This window comes from Myotis nattereri, assembly GCF_964212035.1.
Source record: "Myotis nattereri genome assembly, chromosome: 9".
Lineage (NCBI taxonomy): Eukaryota > Metazoa > Chordata > Mammalia > Chiroptera > Vespertilionidae > Myotis > Myotis nattereri.
The window spans coordinates 60,888,004-60,905,466 of NC_138084.1; positions in this window are offsets into that span (position 1 = coordinate 60,888,004).

Below are 17,463 nucleotides of genomic sequence, written 5' to 3' on the forward strand. Positions count from 1 at the left end.
CATTGGGGAAGTGCCTACAGGTGGTTTGCTTCGGGTTGGGACTCTCTACCCCCTTTGCCTTCCTAAGGACTGGCTTTGTGTTTGGGTAGAACTCCTGTAGGATCTCATGACAAAAGCTGATGCTCAGGAAGGCAGCAGCTCTCCCAAGAGCCTTTATTTGCTCACTCACCGCGGTGAATGCTCCATCTTCCTCAGAGTGGAGGAGACAAAGGGCCGCTTCCTGCCCTGGCATGCAGGCACCTGTGTAAACAATGGCTGTCCTGCTTGGGGGGGGGAGGGGGGCGCAGAAGTGTGCAAACACATCTTTGCGTCTGTCTTGGCTTCTAAGAAAATGAGCATGAGTTTTGGGGTGTGTGTGTGTGTGTGTGTGTGTGTGTGCAGGCGGACCTGTGACCTGAGGAACCACTGAAGTCTCCCTGCAGCACTTTCAATGGGTTACATGAGTCACTGTCCCTGATTGAATCAGACATCTCCTATTAGCTTTGGAGGCTCAATAAAGACATCTTGGTTATGATGGAGGCGCCTACAGGGTGATAAATGGCTTTTGGAGAGAGTTGAACCACCGTGAAGTGAAAACATTGAGACTTGCAAAAGTCTTTTATTACCTGACACACAACCCTACTACACATAGTATTTGATATGTTCCTTTTTAAATATAAGTATATATACACACATATATTGATATATTGATTTTAGAGAGGAAGGGAGAGAGAGAGAGTTAGAAACATCAATTGTGAGAGAGAATCATCAACATGCTGCTTCCCACATGCCCCCCACTGGGGACTGAGCCTGCAACCCGGGCATGTGGCCTGACCAGGAATCGAACCATAACCTCCTGGTTATAGGTTGATGCTCACCCATTGAGCCACACTGGCTGGTGGTATGTTCATTTTTAACCTCTGAAGGGAGCAAGAATCTCATTAGATAAGATAAGGATGTTTTGTTATAAATGCAATTGCATATTGGTTGACAGCACCTGCTGACACGTTCACCTCTCCCTTGGCGCATCCAGAGTTTATCCTTACCTGAAATCTGCTCCCCCTTTTGTGTCCCTAGCTAAGTGAAAAGCATCTTGTTGTCCATAACAGATTTCTGGACTTCACCCTTGACCTCTCCTTTGTCCTCACATTCCCACATCCAGTTTGACAACACATCCAACAGATTCTGCCTCCATCTAATCTCTCAAATTCATGCATTCTTTCAGTTCCATGGCTATTTTCCTAGTTTGACAAGCCCTTATCATCTTTTTCTAGGATTATAGAAACCTCCCACGCAGGCTTCCTCTCTTTAGCCTTGCCATCCTGGTGCAGCCAGATGATTCTCCAGTGAGTGATCAGCACCTGCACAAACCAATCATCCACTAGCCTGTGATTCTGTCTTCTTAATATCCCGCAAAAATTTTCACATCGCTCCACTCCACTACCACCACCTTGGTCCAACCTACTAATGCTCTTTGCCTTAGTCACTGCAATAACCTTCTAGCTGACCTCCCTGATACCAGGCTCACTTCCTTCCTGACGCATTTTAAACTTCTTATCTTCCCAAGCTTTTAAAGGACATTTTTTTAAACAAGAGCAGAACTTGAAACACCTGTTCCCCTCTTGGGGTTTAGAAATATCAGCATTTTTATGACTCTTGTAGGTCCTTCAAGGAGGGAGGCAGAGAGAACGGGGTAGGTGAGGGGGGTGCATAAAGCTCAGGCCTTGGAGCCATGCGGGTCTGCATTTGAATCCCAGCCCCTCCACTTCTATGTAGCCTTGACCAGACTGCTGAACCTTCCTGAGACACGTTTTCCTGACCTGTGAAGTGGAAATAATAATGCCTACTTCACTGGACGAACATAAGGGTTCAATTAGAACATTTAGGTAAGGCTCTGAAACATAGCAATTAAGAATTTTTACTTCCTTCCCTTTTAAGGCTTATAATCTCTAACCATCATATATCTTGTAAGCATTCGTGTGTATGTACATGTATAATGACCTGTTTTCGGCATGGTAGGAAGGAGGAGTGGCAAAGAAACTACAGGAGGACTCTCTTAAGGAATTTGCCATTTACTCAGGGAAGCAAAGCAAATATAAATAGTACAAAAACATCTATAACACAAGCATTCTGCAATTGTCATGTGTACAGCAGCAGTCAAGTAGATAAGCAGGGAGGGCTTGAATACAACAGATCAGACCTGTGAATACCTGCAGGCAGAGGGTGAGTAGATCTATATCAAGGAATTTTTAGATTTAGGTTTTTTGAGGACTTAAAATTCATTGGCCTCTCTGATGTTGAAATAAAACTTCCCAGAAAGCGTTATACTTAAAAGTGATTTAAGAATATATGGATTAGTGTTTAAGTGACTTGACTCATTCATTCATTCACCAAGTACTTATTGAGTGCCTACTCTGTACCAGGTCCTATGTTACACAATTTACTTGCTACTCTTCCATGGGACATGGATGATAGCTCTCCTCCTCTTGAATTAGGGCTAGCTTTAGGGACTTGTTTGACCAATGGAATAAGAAGAAAGTGACATTTGGGGACTCCCATGGTTAGGTTCTAAGAAGCTTTGCTGCTTCCTCTTGGGTTGTCTTGGCTCACTCATTCTGGGCTGGGAGCCAACCACCATATAAATTCATGTGCTGGCAACCTGGCTGTCTGGGGGGGGGGGGGGGGGGGGGCGGGGAGAGAAGAGAAAAACCCTGATTTGCAGTGTTTGTTCGTTGTTTTCATGGTAAAAATACTCCCTTCCACTATGGCCAATTTCCAGCTACCAAAGCGACAACACTGAATGCAGGGCTGGAAAGAAACACACAGAATCAGCTCGGACATGTTGGTACAAGCCAGCCCCAGTGCACGACCACTAATTACCCTGAGACCACCACGCTGTGAGGAACCCCATGCTAGCTGGGTGGGGAGGCTCCATGCAGACAAGCCCAGGCTGCCCCAGGCTTTCCAGCCACTCAAATTTAGGCTCCAGGGAGGAAGCCTTCCAATGACTCCAGACGCAGCCACTGACCTCAACTGTGTGAGAGCCCCGAGTGAGACCAGCTCAGCTCAGCCCAGGCAGCCCAGAGAACCCTGGGAGACAACCATGTGCAATGTGTGCTATCGTTTGCAGGTAGTTCGCTTCACAGCAATAGATAACTGGAAGGAAGTGGTAGTCTTGCTTAGAAGCAAGCCTCGATCAAGCCCCCAGGGTGTGTGGAGAAGTAGAGGAATCTGTCCAGAAAGTCCTTTGTCCTTGAATATTCTCAGGCCTTAGACACTAAGGAAGGAAATGTTTTAGTTTTAAAAACCTGAGAAAGAGGCTCGATTACTTTACTAACTAGCTTTACCCTTATAACTAAATCAGTGGAGGGGAAAAAATACACACACACACACACACACACACACACACACACTTTTCTCTCATCATCTGCCTCCATCACTTACCCACCTAACTATTCATGCTAAGCTCTGCAAGATCTCCTTTGCCTGCCCTTCCAATGCTGCTCCATCCTCCACATGGACTTTGTTGGGGGAGCAGGCAGAGCAGAAAAAATATGACGTCAAGTGCCCAGAGCCCTGAGGTCTGGTGGACAGCTAGTGAGACTCCTGTAAAAGAGCAGCAAACAGGAAGATTTAAAACAAGCTTCAGGGAAGACGCATGGAATAGTGGTTAGAGCCTGAATTTAGAAATCAGATGACCTGGGTTGCGATCTGGATTCTGACATTTTCCAGTTGGCTGACCTTGGAAAGTATCCAGACATCTCTCTTCTCAATTTCTTCAACTTCAAAATCTGGATAAGAATGCCATCTCGCAGAGTTCTTGTGGAGATTTAAATGAGATGATATTTGTGAGTGCTTAGCATAGTGTCTATCACACCGTGCTCCCTGGCAAGCCTAGAGCTCCAATCGGTCACACTATAGGTGCCCAAGATGTGTTCAATAATTGTTCAAATTAAACCAAATATCTATATGTGAATACTTATTCTACTGCCATTTTTTCTCTTGTCTTCCAAACATATATTCAAATGCTTAAAAAGCATAATTATGCATTATTTTCCCTATATCTTTTTTGTGGCTTAATTAATTAATTAATTTTAATTATCTTTATTATTGAAAGTATTACAGATGTCTCCTTTTTTCCCCATTGGTCCCCTCCACCCTGCACCTGCCCCCCAAGGCCTTCACCGCACTATTGTCTGTGTCCATGGGTTATGCATAAATGCATATAAATATAAATTCTCTGGTTAATCTCTCCCTGTACCACCACTCCCTCTCCCTCCCCTCGCCTTCCCTCTGAGATTTATCAGTCTGTTCCCTGCTTCTGTGCCTCTGGATCTATTTTGTTCATTAGATTCCACATAGGAGTGAGATCATATGATACTTGTCTTTCTCTGACTGGCTTATTTTGCTTAGCATAATACTCACCAGGTCCCTCCATGCTGTAAATCCCCTATATCTTAAACAATATGAACTGAGACCATATTTTCCAATTTCTTATAAGTCCTCTTCTTACCTTCTACTGTGTAGCAGGTCGTTGAGTAGTTTAGTGCTCAAAACATATTAACTATTATTATTTTTTAAAAATTCTATTTAAGGAGAAATTAAAGTTGGGGGACTTGTACCCAGGAAGGTCCAGAAATGTCAGGTTCTCCTGTTTACACATGCCATCATTTTAGTAAGGTAGTCAAAATGAAGGGTAACAGAATTCTTGAGAGAAAAATGTGTTAAGTTCTCCTTTATTTATATTTTGTGAATAAGAGTTACTGAAACTTCAATCTATGAACTGACATTAGGTACATTTGTCTCATTAAATTTGTGGTTTGTCTAGTCATATGGATATTTTAAACAAAGAATAATACAAACTTTCTGACTGTTAAAGAAAAACTGATTCGTGTATTTTTAAAAAATACTTTTATTACAAAATATTAATAGATTCATGAGTGTGTGCCTGCTTCACCCAGCCTCTCCCAGTGTTTACATTTTGCATAACTATCAAAACCAGGTCATGGACATTGGTGCAATCACAGACCTTATTTGGATATGATCAGTTATACATGTACTCATTTGTGTGTCTATGTGTATAATTGAACACAATTTTTATCATGCTAACTTCATTAAACTATTCCCACAATCAAGATATTAAAGTACATGAATACCACAGGCTCTCTATACTATCCCTTTGTATCCATTCCCTTCCTTTTTTAATTTATTTTTTTAATTTTGTTTTATTGCTTAAAGTATTACAAAGAGTATTACATATGTCTGCTTCCCCGCCGCCCTTGACATTCCCCCGGCCTCCCCTAGCCCCCAGTGTCTTATGTCCATTGGTTATGCTTATATGCATGCATAAGCCAGTCAATGAAAGAAAAATACCACATGATCTCACTCATCTATGGATAATAAAGACCATTATAAACTGATGAACAAAAATAGATACAGAGGCAGAGCAGCATCAAACAGACTGTCAAACTACAGCGGGAAGGCTGGGGAGGGTTGGGGGGTGAGGGGGGTGGTAAGAGATCCATTCCCTTCCTTAACCCTTTGAAGTCATTCATCTGTTGTCCATCTATATAATTTTATTTCATGAATGTTTATAAATGGAGTCATACAGTATTTATATGCATGGGCTCTACTTTTTTCACAGCCTAATTTTTTGAGATCCACCCAAGTATGTATCGATAGTTGGTTCTTTTTTATTGCTGAGTAGTATTCCACAGGCATGGCTGTACTACAGTTTAATTATTCGCCCATTTACCCACTGGAGAAGAGGGACTATCAGAAATAAAGCTGCTTGAGCATGTATTTGTATGCAAATTTCTTCAGGAACATAAATTGTCATTTCTCTGGGATAAATGCCCAAGAGTTTTAAAAGGAAGTGCCAAACTGTTTTTCCAGAGTGGCCATTACCTTTTGCAATACATGAGTGACAGACTTTCTCTGCATTCTTGTCACAGTCTGATGTCATCCCTATTTTTTATTTAGCCATTCTGATAGCTGGGTGGTGATACCTTGTGATTTTTAATTTGCATTTCCCTAAAGGTTTCTGGTATTGGTCATCTTTTCACATATTTATTCACCCTCTATGTATCTTCTTCCGTGAAATGTTTGTTAATGTATTTTGCCCATTTTCTGGTTGGATAGTTTGCTTTTTACTGTTGAGTTTTGCTAGTTCTTTATATATTCTAGATACACATCCTTTTTCAGATGTGTAGTATACAAATATTTTCTCCCACTCTGTAAATTTTTACTTCATCCTCTAATAGAATCTTTCACAGAGCAAAAGTTTTAAATTTTGATAAAGTCCAATTTACCAGTTTTCCCTTTTATGGACTCTTATTTTTTTCTAAGAACTCTATGGTTTTACATTTAAATCTGTAATCCATTTTGAGATCATTTTTATCTGAGGAGTCAGGTTTAGGTTGAAGTTCATTTTCTTGCCTTTGTATATCCAATGGCTCTAGCACTGTTTGATAAAAAGGCTAGCTCTTCTTCATTGAATTGGTTTTGAACCTCTGTCAAAAATAAATTGAGTATATTTATATGACTCTACCTCTGGGCTTTCCACTCTATTCCATTAACCCATGTGCCTCTCCCTTTTTCTTGCCTCTCCCTCTGACAATACCACACCATCTAGATTACTCTACATGCTATATAGAAGCCACATAATAAAATAGACAGCAGGCAGCGTGATTCTTCCCATGTTGGTGTTCTTTCTCAAAATTGCTTTGGCTACCCTCAGGCCTTTCACTGTCTATATAAATGTTATAAAACGCTTGTCTTTGCCTACAAAAACCTTGCTGGGATTTAGATAGGAATCCTGTTAAACATGTAGTTTAATTTGAAGAGATGACATCTTTGCTATGTAGCGTCTTCTAGTCCTCAAATATGAGAAATTTCTGCCATTATTCATGTTTGCTTGGTTTCTTCCCTCAGCATTTTGGGATGTTCAGCATGAAGGTCCTGAACATATTTTGTTAGATTTATAGTTAAGTATTTTATTTGGAACAATTGAAAATGGTATTGCATTGTTACATTTCATTTTTCATGTATAAATTTAGTATATAAAAATACAATTATTTTTTCTATTATTTACTACCCAGCTTTGTTGAGGTCTGATTGAAAAATAAGCATTGTTTATATTTAAAGTGTACAGCATGCTGTTTGATATAATATGCATTATAAAGTGATTATCATAATCAAACTAATTAATATATCCATCAGCTCACATAGTTACTATGTGTATGTGTATTTGTGTGCTGAGAACATTTGAGAAAGCTTACTGAAGATCTTACTCTTAGCAAATTTCAAGTATATAATACATTACGATTAACTGTAGACACAGGCTATACATTAGGTCTCTAGAATTTATTCACCTTGTAGCTAAAAGTCTGTACCCTTTGACCTATATCTCCTGGAAATAGAATTAATAATTTGTTTATTGATAGTAAATCCTGTAATTGTGCTGAATTCATCTATTAGTTCTGGTTTTCTTGTAGATTCATTGGGATTTTCTATATAGACCATCCTTTCATGTGAAAATAGAGATAATTTTAATTTTCACTTTCTAATCTGTTTGACTTTAATTTCTTTTTCTTGCCTTATTTTGCTGGCTAGAATTTTCAAAACTATGTTGAGATAGAGTGGTGAGAACACACACCCTTGTCTTGTTCCTAGTCTTAGAAGAAAAGCATTCAGTCTTTTATCATTAAACTAGAGGCCCGGTGCACAAAAATCTGTGTACTCGGGGGGTAAGGAGGGGGGGGTCCCTCAGCCCGGCCTCTTGCCCTCTCGCAGTCTGGGACCCCTCGGGAGATAATGCCCTGCTGGCTTAGGCCTGCTCCTGGGTGGCAGAAGGCAGGCCCAATCCCTAGGTGCAGCCCCTGGTCGGGCTCAGAGCAGGGCCAATTGGGGAGTTAGGGCGCCTTCCCCTGTCATGCACAGAGCAGGGCGGATCAGGAGGTTGCAATGCCACCCTCAGTCACGCTCAGGGTAGGGCCAATTGGGGGGTTGGGGCACCGCCCCTGTCACACTCAAGGCAGGGTCGATGGGGAGGTTGCAGCGCCACCCCCTGTCATGCACAGAGCAGGGCCCATCAGGGGTGTTGGGGCTCCGTACCCTGTCACGCACAGAGCAGGGTCAATCAGGGGGTTGGGGAGCTCCCCCCTGTCACGCACAGAGCAGGGCCCATCAGGAGGTTGAGGAGCTCCCCCCTGTCACTCACAGAGTAGGGCCGATAGGGGAGGTTATGGCTCTACCCCCGTCACACACAGAGCAGGGCCCGTGGAGGGGAGTGGGGGTTGGGGCGCCGCACCCTGTCACACACAGAGCCGCAGGGTGATCAGGGGGTTGGGGAGCTCCCCCCTATCAGGCACAGAGCAGGGCTGATCAGGGGGTTGGGGCGCCTTCCCCTGTCACGAACAGAGCAGGGCCGATAGGGAGGTTGTGGTCCCACCCCCTGTCACACACAGAGCAGGGCGATCAGGGGGTTTGGGCGCTGCCCCCTGTCACACTGATCCCGGTGCCAGGAGGCCTCGCGGCTCCGCTGATCCTGGTGCTGGGAGGCATATTACCCTTTTACTATATAGGATAGAGGCCTGGTGCACGTGCGGGGGCTGGCTGGTTTGCCCTGAAGGGTGTCCTGGATCAGGGTGGGGGTCCCCACTGGGGTGCCTGGCCAGTCTGGGTGAGGGGCTGAGGGCTGTTTTCAGGCTGGCGGGTGACGGAAGCTCCCAACCACTCCTTTTTTTCTTTTTTTCTTTTTTATTCTGGGCCAGCTTTAGCTCTGAGGCTCCAGCTCTGAGGCCTCCACTTCTGAAAGCAGGTATCTGGTTTGTTTCGGTTCTATAATCGAAACAATGTATAACTCCAGCTCTGAGATCCCAGCTGGCTGAAAGCAGGTTTCTGGGGTTTTGTTTAGCTTCTATATTCGTTACAATGTTTCTTAAACTGCAGGCTCAGAGGCCGGCAAGGCAGGCGGGGAGCGTTGGTTTCCTCCATCACTGAAGCAAGCAAGCCTCATGTTAGTTTCAAGCTACCTGGCTGCCGGTCGCCATCTTGGCTGGCAGTTAATTTGCATATTGCCCTGATTAGCCAATGGGAAGGGTAGCGGTCGTACACTAATTACCATGTTTCTCTTTTATTAGATAGGATAAGGTGTTAACTGTAGATTTTTTGTAGATGTTCTCAATCAAGTTTAGTAAGTTTCTATACTTACTTTGTTGAAAATTTTTGGTCATGAATGAGTATTGGATTTTGTTCAGTGTTTTTTCTCCTGCAAGAATTGATATGATCATATTATTTTTCACCTCTAGAATTGAATGATTTTTAAATATTGAACAAGCTTTGCATATCTAGAATAAATTCCACTTGGTCATGGTATATTATAGATGTTTTATAAAGAACTACTGGATTCAATTTATTGATATTTTATTGGGAATATTTGTATCTCAGTTCATGAGAGTTATTGATTTGTAGTTCTCCCTTTTTGTATTGTCTTTGATTTTTGATATCAAGGAAATACTGGCCTCATAAAATGAGATACAAAGTGATTCCTTCTCATCTATATTTTGGAAGAGCTGGTGTAAAATTGGTGTTAATTCTTCTTTAAATACTTGGTAAAATTTTCCAGTGAAATCATTTGGATCAAGAGATTTCTTTTTCAGGAACTTTCAAATTATAAATTCAAACTTTTTAATAATTGTAGACTATTCAGATTATCTATTTCATCTTGGTTGAGTTTTCATTCTTTATGGTTTCAAGGCATTAAGCTATTTTTTTGAAGTTGTTGAATTTAATATGATAAAGCTGTCCATAGATTTTTGTTATTATCCTTTTAATGCTACAGGATCTGTAGCAATACCTCCAGTTTCATTCCTGATGTTGGTAATTTATGTCTTCTTTCATTTTATCCTTATCAGTCTAGCGAGAGTTTTATTGATCTTACTGATTTCTTTTCCTACAACAACCAGCTGTTTGTTTTACTGATTTTCTCTATTGTGTTCCTGTTTTCAGTTTTCATTTATTTCTACTGTTATGTTTTTTATTTCCTTCCTATCTAGTGAGGTTTTTTTTTAAAAAAAAAAATTATTTTTGCTATTGTCTAAACTTACATTTTTCATTGGGTCCTTTTTCATAACTTTTTTTTTACTGAAATATTATATTTTTACATTAGTTTCAAGAGGATCCATAATTGTTTACTGAAGCCCATTTATAATGGCTGCTTTAACATCCTTGTCAAGTAATTCCAGCCTCTGATTTACAGCTCAGTATGGCATTGGCTGTCTTCTCTCATTCAACTTGTATTTTTCCTGGTTCTTGGTATGTTGAGTGATTTCCAAATATACTTTGGGAAATTTTGATATTATGATAGGAGATGCTTGATCCTATTTAAACATTTTATTTTTGTAGGTAGTCACCCTTAGAGTGTAGGTCCTTGCCTACTTTTGTAAGCTCTAGTTCCAATGACAATTTGTTGTCAGAGTTCTTACAGTAGTAACATGGGTTACTGTTTGGGCTCCTGCATTATTCCTGCAAGTGCCTCTGGGCTGCTTGGTGGGTGTGGGGCAGGTGATGGATCCCACTCAGGCTCTATGATGCTGTCTCAGGTGTGGGACAGAGACCCCTACTGATGCTGATGAAGATGTGGCCACTGTTATTCTGGGCGTAGGGTAGGGATCCTGCTGCAGGGCAGGGAATGAGTTAGCTCTACGCAATTGCAGCTGTAGGAGATCAGTCTCTTGGTCCTGTCACTGCCTACCTGGAGGTCAGGGATGTATCTTCCCACTAGGTCTCTGCTGGGTGCGTCCTTTCCCTGTCCTTTGATCACAGAGAGAAGGCTTTTCTTGTCTTTTTTTTTTTTTAAATTTTTTGTCTGTTGTTTTGGGTTGTAGGCCTCCCTGGTGCCCAGTATGGGATATATGGTAGATAAGAAGAAAACCTGGGAAAATCACCAATGGTTTCTTGAGTTCTGAGGTCCATAGCCTGTCAGCCTTCTGTTTTCCATCTTCTAGGCTCCTTTTATGATAGTCTATTGAGTTATTTCCAGGTTATTTAGTTAAATTTAGAGGAGACGAGTGAAGAGAAAAGAGGCTATACTATCTTGTCCCTTATCAAACTTTTGAAATTAAAAAATGAGACTAGCCAGAAAAAAACATTTGGGGTGAGTGAGAGAAGAAAAATGTAGGAAAGGAAGTTTAGCCATACTAGATATTCGAGCTGCTCCAATATACAATAATTAAAATATTGTTGTAACATTAGAGACATCAATGGAGGAGCATAAAGAATCCAGAAATAGAGTCAACAAGCATGGCAATGTAGCATTTAAACCTAGTGGTATTGGGAGAAGACTGCCACTTGGAAAGGAAAATTAAGCTGGATCCTTATCTCTAATAAATCCCAGATTGATAAAAAAAATATTAATATCTCTATATATAAAAGGCTAAGACATTCGTCCGATTGTCTGACCGACCGACAGACTGACCAACTGATGGCCAGCTGGTACATATGACGCTCACTGGCAATTTAAAAATAAACATTGACTCGCGCACACACACATGCACGATACATATAAAACTCTCACTGGCACTAATCGCACGCAACGCCATAATATGTCTGAAGACCAACTATTGCACAATGTACCTCTGAAGCCAAAAGAAAGCGATGTCGTTGACAGAATATTGTTTATTTATTAATCAATTTATATATTATTTTCATATACATTTTACTAATTCTCTTTCATCTCTGACACTTCTATTATAGAGAAAGGGAAAATAGCAATATTAAAATATTTTGTATTTTAATTTTATAATACTATATTATATATACTATTTTGACATGTGATTTTTTTTGCAGTAATGTAATTACTGCAGGAATCTTTCTTCTAATTAATTTCCTCTCAATGTGCATGAATCCGTGCACCAGGCCACTAGTGATACAATAAAAATAATTTTAAACCGGTAAATTATTTAATAGCCTTAAAATAGAAAAGACCTTCTCAGGCATGACACCAAATTCAGAAACTACACAGAAAAAGATTGATACATACAATTACATGAAATATTGATGAAAACAGCATAAACAAAATCAAAATACAAATTACATATGGAAAAAAATCATTTACATAGTGTATATAACATAGCAAAATATGTTTTCTTAAACTTTAAGTAGTACATTCAACAAGAAAAATAAATTGAGTAGAAATGGGCCAAGCACATGAATAGCCTGTTCAGAAGAAAAGGAATACAAATGGCCTATAAACATAACAAAAGAAAATGGACTTCCAAATATAGAAGCACAAATTAAAAGTGAGAAAACCTTTTTATTTAAAAAATTACAATAATAATAAATATGCATTGTAAAAAGGTAAAAAAAACACACATAAAGGGTATGATATTAAATATTTCCTTCAAAGCCTTATCATACTCCCAAGCTTGAAACTGCTCCTCTTTCCCTAGCTGTATTAAAAGTTTGCTATTCCTTCCAGCCCTTTCTCTCTGTGATTAGAAGTGTGTGTGTGTATAGTGTGCAATTTTTCTGCTAGAAACCCAAGCCTATAATAAGGGCATATTCTGTATATCAGTTGTAGATCACTTTTGCAATTTCTGTTGTGGTTGCCCTCTAGGATTGCTTGGGGAGCTTTTAAGAAATGCAGATGGCCGGGCCCTGCCCTAGAGATTCTGATCGGTGTCTGGGAGCGGGCCTGGGCACCGGCATGCTTTGGAAGTGCCCCAGGTGGCCCTAATGTGCAGTCACGCTGAGAACCGCGGCTGTAGATGATGTGAGGCTTCAAAGAGTCCCCAGAAGGCCACTGTGATGAGGTCTTTTCACAATAATTACTTAGGAATGCAACCCAAAGTGATCCATCACTCCTCTGCCGGGCTCACTGTTGGCATGGGCCTGAATGTAAACACAGTCCGGAGGGGAGAGGTGGAAAAGACCTTTGCTCAAAAGTGTGTGAAAGCTTCCGTCTCTGTGGTAGGCCTTGGCGTTGAGAGGCAAGGCTCCCTCAGAACATACGGGATTCTTATAATCTGGTCATGACCACAAGAAATACAGGAATCTCTTGGAAAACCAGAAACAGCAAAATAGCTGCTCCTCCGGAGCCCACACTGTGGTTGGTTCTGAAAGGTTCCAACTGAGCTCCGGGAACCAGCGCTATTTAAAGACCTTCCCACAGGAGGCTTTCAAAGGTCTTTCATCTGGAGGCCTGCTCTGTTCAAATAAAGTGGCTTTTGGAAGGCTGATCTGGAAAACAGATTGAAGAGGAACCTGAAGAAGGCTGAGGATGGACTGGAACCCAGTATTATTACTGCTTGTTCTGCTCCTTGTGTGTCTTCTTCCTATGCTTCTTCCCATCAGCTGCCTCTGTACTCCTGACAGAGGGCCTGATTGGCCCAGATGGTCCACAGGGTCTGTCCCTGGTTGGGTGGGAGTGTCCATGTCAGGTGACTACGTCAGTGGATGGAATGGTTCAGAGAGTCATGTTCCCACTCTTGGTCAGCTGGGCCAGACCAAGGCAATTTCCCTTAGAATGGGAGAGTGGATAGTACATCCACCATGATTAATCTGTCCACTGAACCACCAAGTCAGCCCTCTGGGAATGTTTAATTGGAGGATGGTTCTCAATGGGTATGAAACTGCCTAAATTCAAGGAAAGATCCTAAGGGGAAACCTATCAGGAATGCATAGATGGATGGCCCTTGCACTGTGAACATCTCCAGAGGTTGTTTCTGGCTCCATGAATTTGGACTTTCAAAAGGTGTCAACAGCCTAGGACAGTGATGGTGAACCTTTTGAGCTCGGCATGTCAGCATTTTGAAAAACCCTAACTTAACTCTGGTGCCGTGTCACATATAGAAATTTTTTGATATTTGCAACCATAGTAAAACAAAGACATATTTTTGATATTTATTTTATATACTTAAATGCCATTTAACAAAGAAAAATCAACCAAAAAAATGAGTTCACATGTCACCTCTGACACGCGTGTCATAGGTTCGCCATCACTGGGCTAGGAGGTCAGGAGAATGGAATTCATTTTCTCTTGGGATTTGATCTGTGCTAAGTGGCTAATGAGCACTTGAGGTGTGGCTACTATAAAATGCCATGTGCTGTGAGTGAAAATACACACCAGATTTTAAAGCATTGATGTGAAAAAAAATCTAATAATCTCAGTACTCATTTTTATATTGAGTATATGTCAAAATACTATTTTGGATATAGTGGTTTAAATAACATATATTATTAAAATTCCTTTCACCTGTATTACTTTTTTTTTTTTAAATATATTTTATTGAGTTTTTACAGAGAGGAAAGGAGAGAGATAGAGAGTTAGAAACATCGATGAGAGAGAAACATCGATCAGCTGCCTCCTGCATACTCCCCACTGGGGATGTGCCCGCAACCAAGGTACATGCCCTTGACCGGAATCGAACCTGGGACCCTTCAGTCCCCAGGCTGACGCTCTATCCACTGAGCCAAACCGGTTTTGGCCACCTGTATTACTTTTTTTAAATGTGGCTATTTTAAAATGATTCATGTTGCTCATGTGATCTTTCTGGTGGGCAGCTGGGTTAGACGGTGACCGATATTCCCCCTGCACAGGTGTGGCTGTAAGATCTGAGTGTGAACAACGGCCCTTTACTGTGGGACCCACGTCAATATCCTATTCTTGGTTCATAATCAGAGCCGTGGCCGTTTATCTCATTCTGGCTCTTTGTCTCTTTGCCTCGTAGGCTGCAGCCCGGCTCCTTGTCTCAGATAGAACCACTTAATGCTCTCCTGTGGGTTCCCAACATCCCACACGCAGGCAGCCTTGTTCTCGGCTCTGCCCCAGCAAGTCCTTACAGGAGTTTCCTCTGCCTCTTTGCCTCTGTTATTCTGTCCGCCTAGTTCCCCCCCTCCCTTTCTAGCACTGGCATGTTGCACATTGTTGGTGTTTGTACTCTTACCCACTTTGCACAGGCCCTTTCCTGGGGCAGTGCGTTCTAGCCCGCAGCTTTCCTTCGGGGACAAATGGCTGCTTTCCAAAGCCTGGTCGCAGTTCATCCTGTTTCCCCATGGAATGAAGTTTGCAGATGGGACTCTCACTTCCAGAAGTGTATCTACTTTAAGAGTTAATAATGACGATCATAAAAACAGCGGCTATTGCCATTTTTTGAGTTGTGTCACTGGCGAGGGTCTATACTAGGTATATTACATATCTTTGCATTTAATCCTTAAACAAACCCAAAAAAAGGTATATTATGATCCCCTATTACAGATAGGCTCAACATTATATGCCTTGCTCACAGATCACTGCGAAGAAATGGTGGACCTGGGATGTAAATCTAGATCTGTTCCCGAAGTCCTTGCTGTTCCCCACCACATTTATACTGCCTCCCACATGCTCTGTCACCTCCCAAGTTGAGCAACTCCAAGTTGCAATTCAAGCTGCATAGCAGGTGATATCTATAAGCAAATTTGCTGAATGATAACACTGCTATGCATTGTGCACTGTTTTGATGATTCTCCAGTTGCATTTGAAATTCATAAAACTCTGGTAAGGATGGAATAAAGGATTTTATGAGCCCTGTTTTACCCAGTAGAAAAACTGAGCTGCAGAGAGATAGAGTGATTTGTCCAAGGTCATAAGTTAAGAAATGACCCCAAGCCAAGTAAGAACCCAGTTTTAATTTTTTATATATAAGGCCCAGTGCATGAAATTCACCTAATTTGCTTCCCTACTGGCCTAATTGCCCCTAACCGCCTCTGTCTCACCCCTGGCCTAAGCTGCAGTCTGTCCTCCCTCTGCAGGAGGCAACCTGGCCAATCAGGTAAAGGCACTGCCCCCATCACCCTGTTGCTGCTGCTGCCACTGCCGGCTACCCCACCATGGCTGCCTGAGCCGCAGCCCACCCCTCCTGCGTGGCGCTGCCTGCCTCTCCCACGAGACACTGGCCTTAGGCCCTTGCAGCCACTATGGCTTTGTCCAGATGGACATCCAGAAGACGTCCACTCTAATTAGCATATTACCTTTTTATTAGTATTATATTATATATATTTCTTTTTCTTTGCTCTTCCATTCTTCCATGTATACTTGTGCTGCTTGGATAGCAGAATATAGCCACACACATTTTATTATGATTGTTGATTTAACCCTGAGTTATGTGAAGAGTTTGCAGGTACAAACTCATTTCAGTTTCTCAGCTGTAGATAGGTCAGTCTCATTCATTCAGTAAGCATTGCCTGACCCCAGGCCTGGCCAGTCATTTTGTGGGAAGGGAAGGGTGGATAAGATATGACTTTGTCCTGAGGACAAAGACACCTTCCAATGGATATGACAATCACTTTGTAAAGAGAATATTCCTCTCCAGTGAAAAAGGGGTGTCTTAATGGAATACAAAAACTTCTGAGAAGCACAAAGGAAAAAGGAAATAACTGGGTCTGGAAAAGTTTCATGGTGGAGGTGACTTCTGAGCTTGGTCTCAGTGGACTAACTTGGAAATGCAAAGCCTGCGTCACTGAGAATTCTGCAAAGAACCTCATAATTTTATAACTTCATTAGGTTTCCTAAAAATAGGCTTGTTGCCACGGCTTCTTAGGGAATAGTAGCATAAATTATATACTGGAATACTTAAAATATTAACATCAATAAATCCCATGGTAGCTTCACAAATACTCTGACCAGTTGGATAAGCCAGTCCTATATAACAAAAGCCTAATATGCTAAGTTGTCCAGTCGTCCAGTTGTCCATTCAACCAATCAAAGCATAATATGCTAAGGCTGCTCAACTGCTTGCTATGACATGCACTGACCACCAGGGAGCAGATGCTTCAATCAGTATGTTAGCTTGCTGCTGGGGTCCGGGCGATTGGGACTGAGTGAGATGGGCCAGACACACCCTGGAGCCCTCCCTTATCCCTCCCTGGCCCTGATTGTGCACCAGTGGGGTCCCTCGGCCTGGCCTGTGCCCTCTCACAATCCGGGACTCCTTGGGGGTTGTCGGAGAGCTGGTTTCAGCCCTATCCCGCAGACCAGGCTGAGGGACCCCACTGGTTCATGAATTCGTGTACCTGGCCTCTAGTTTGAAATAATAGTTTTCAAGTTACTCAAACATTCCAATTCTACAAAGCTGCTAAAAATTCTTTAAAACACATCAGAAGGCCAGAATAATCATGTCAACTTTCTAAACATCAGCCATTTCAGACAGAGTAAGACTCTATGCCTCCAGCATCTCCTGTCCTTTTATTGACATAAAGAGGTCTTTTCTTTCACAGTGGATTCTTAGGGTGTTCTACTCTTCTCTTCCAACCAAGCTTAAGAGTTTCCTATTGTTAAGTGCCACTGAATTGTACCACTTGAATACTAAGAGCCCAGATGAGTATTGTGAAATGTTTGGACTATTTGGAGCTGGAAGGAAAATAACCTTCCAAGTTTAGACATTGAAACTCATAAGAGCCAAACCCTTGGGGCAGCCCTAGAAGAGACTGCTCTCTAGCCTGCTG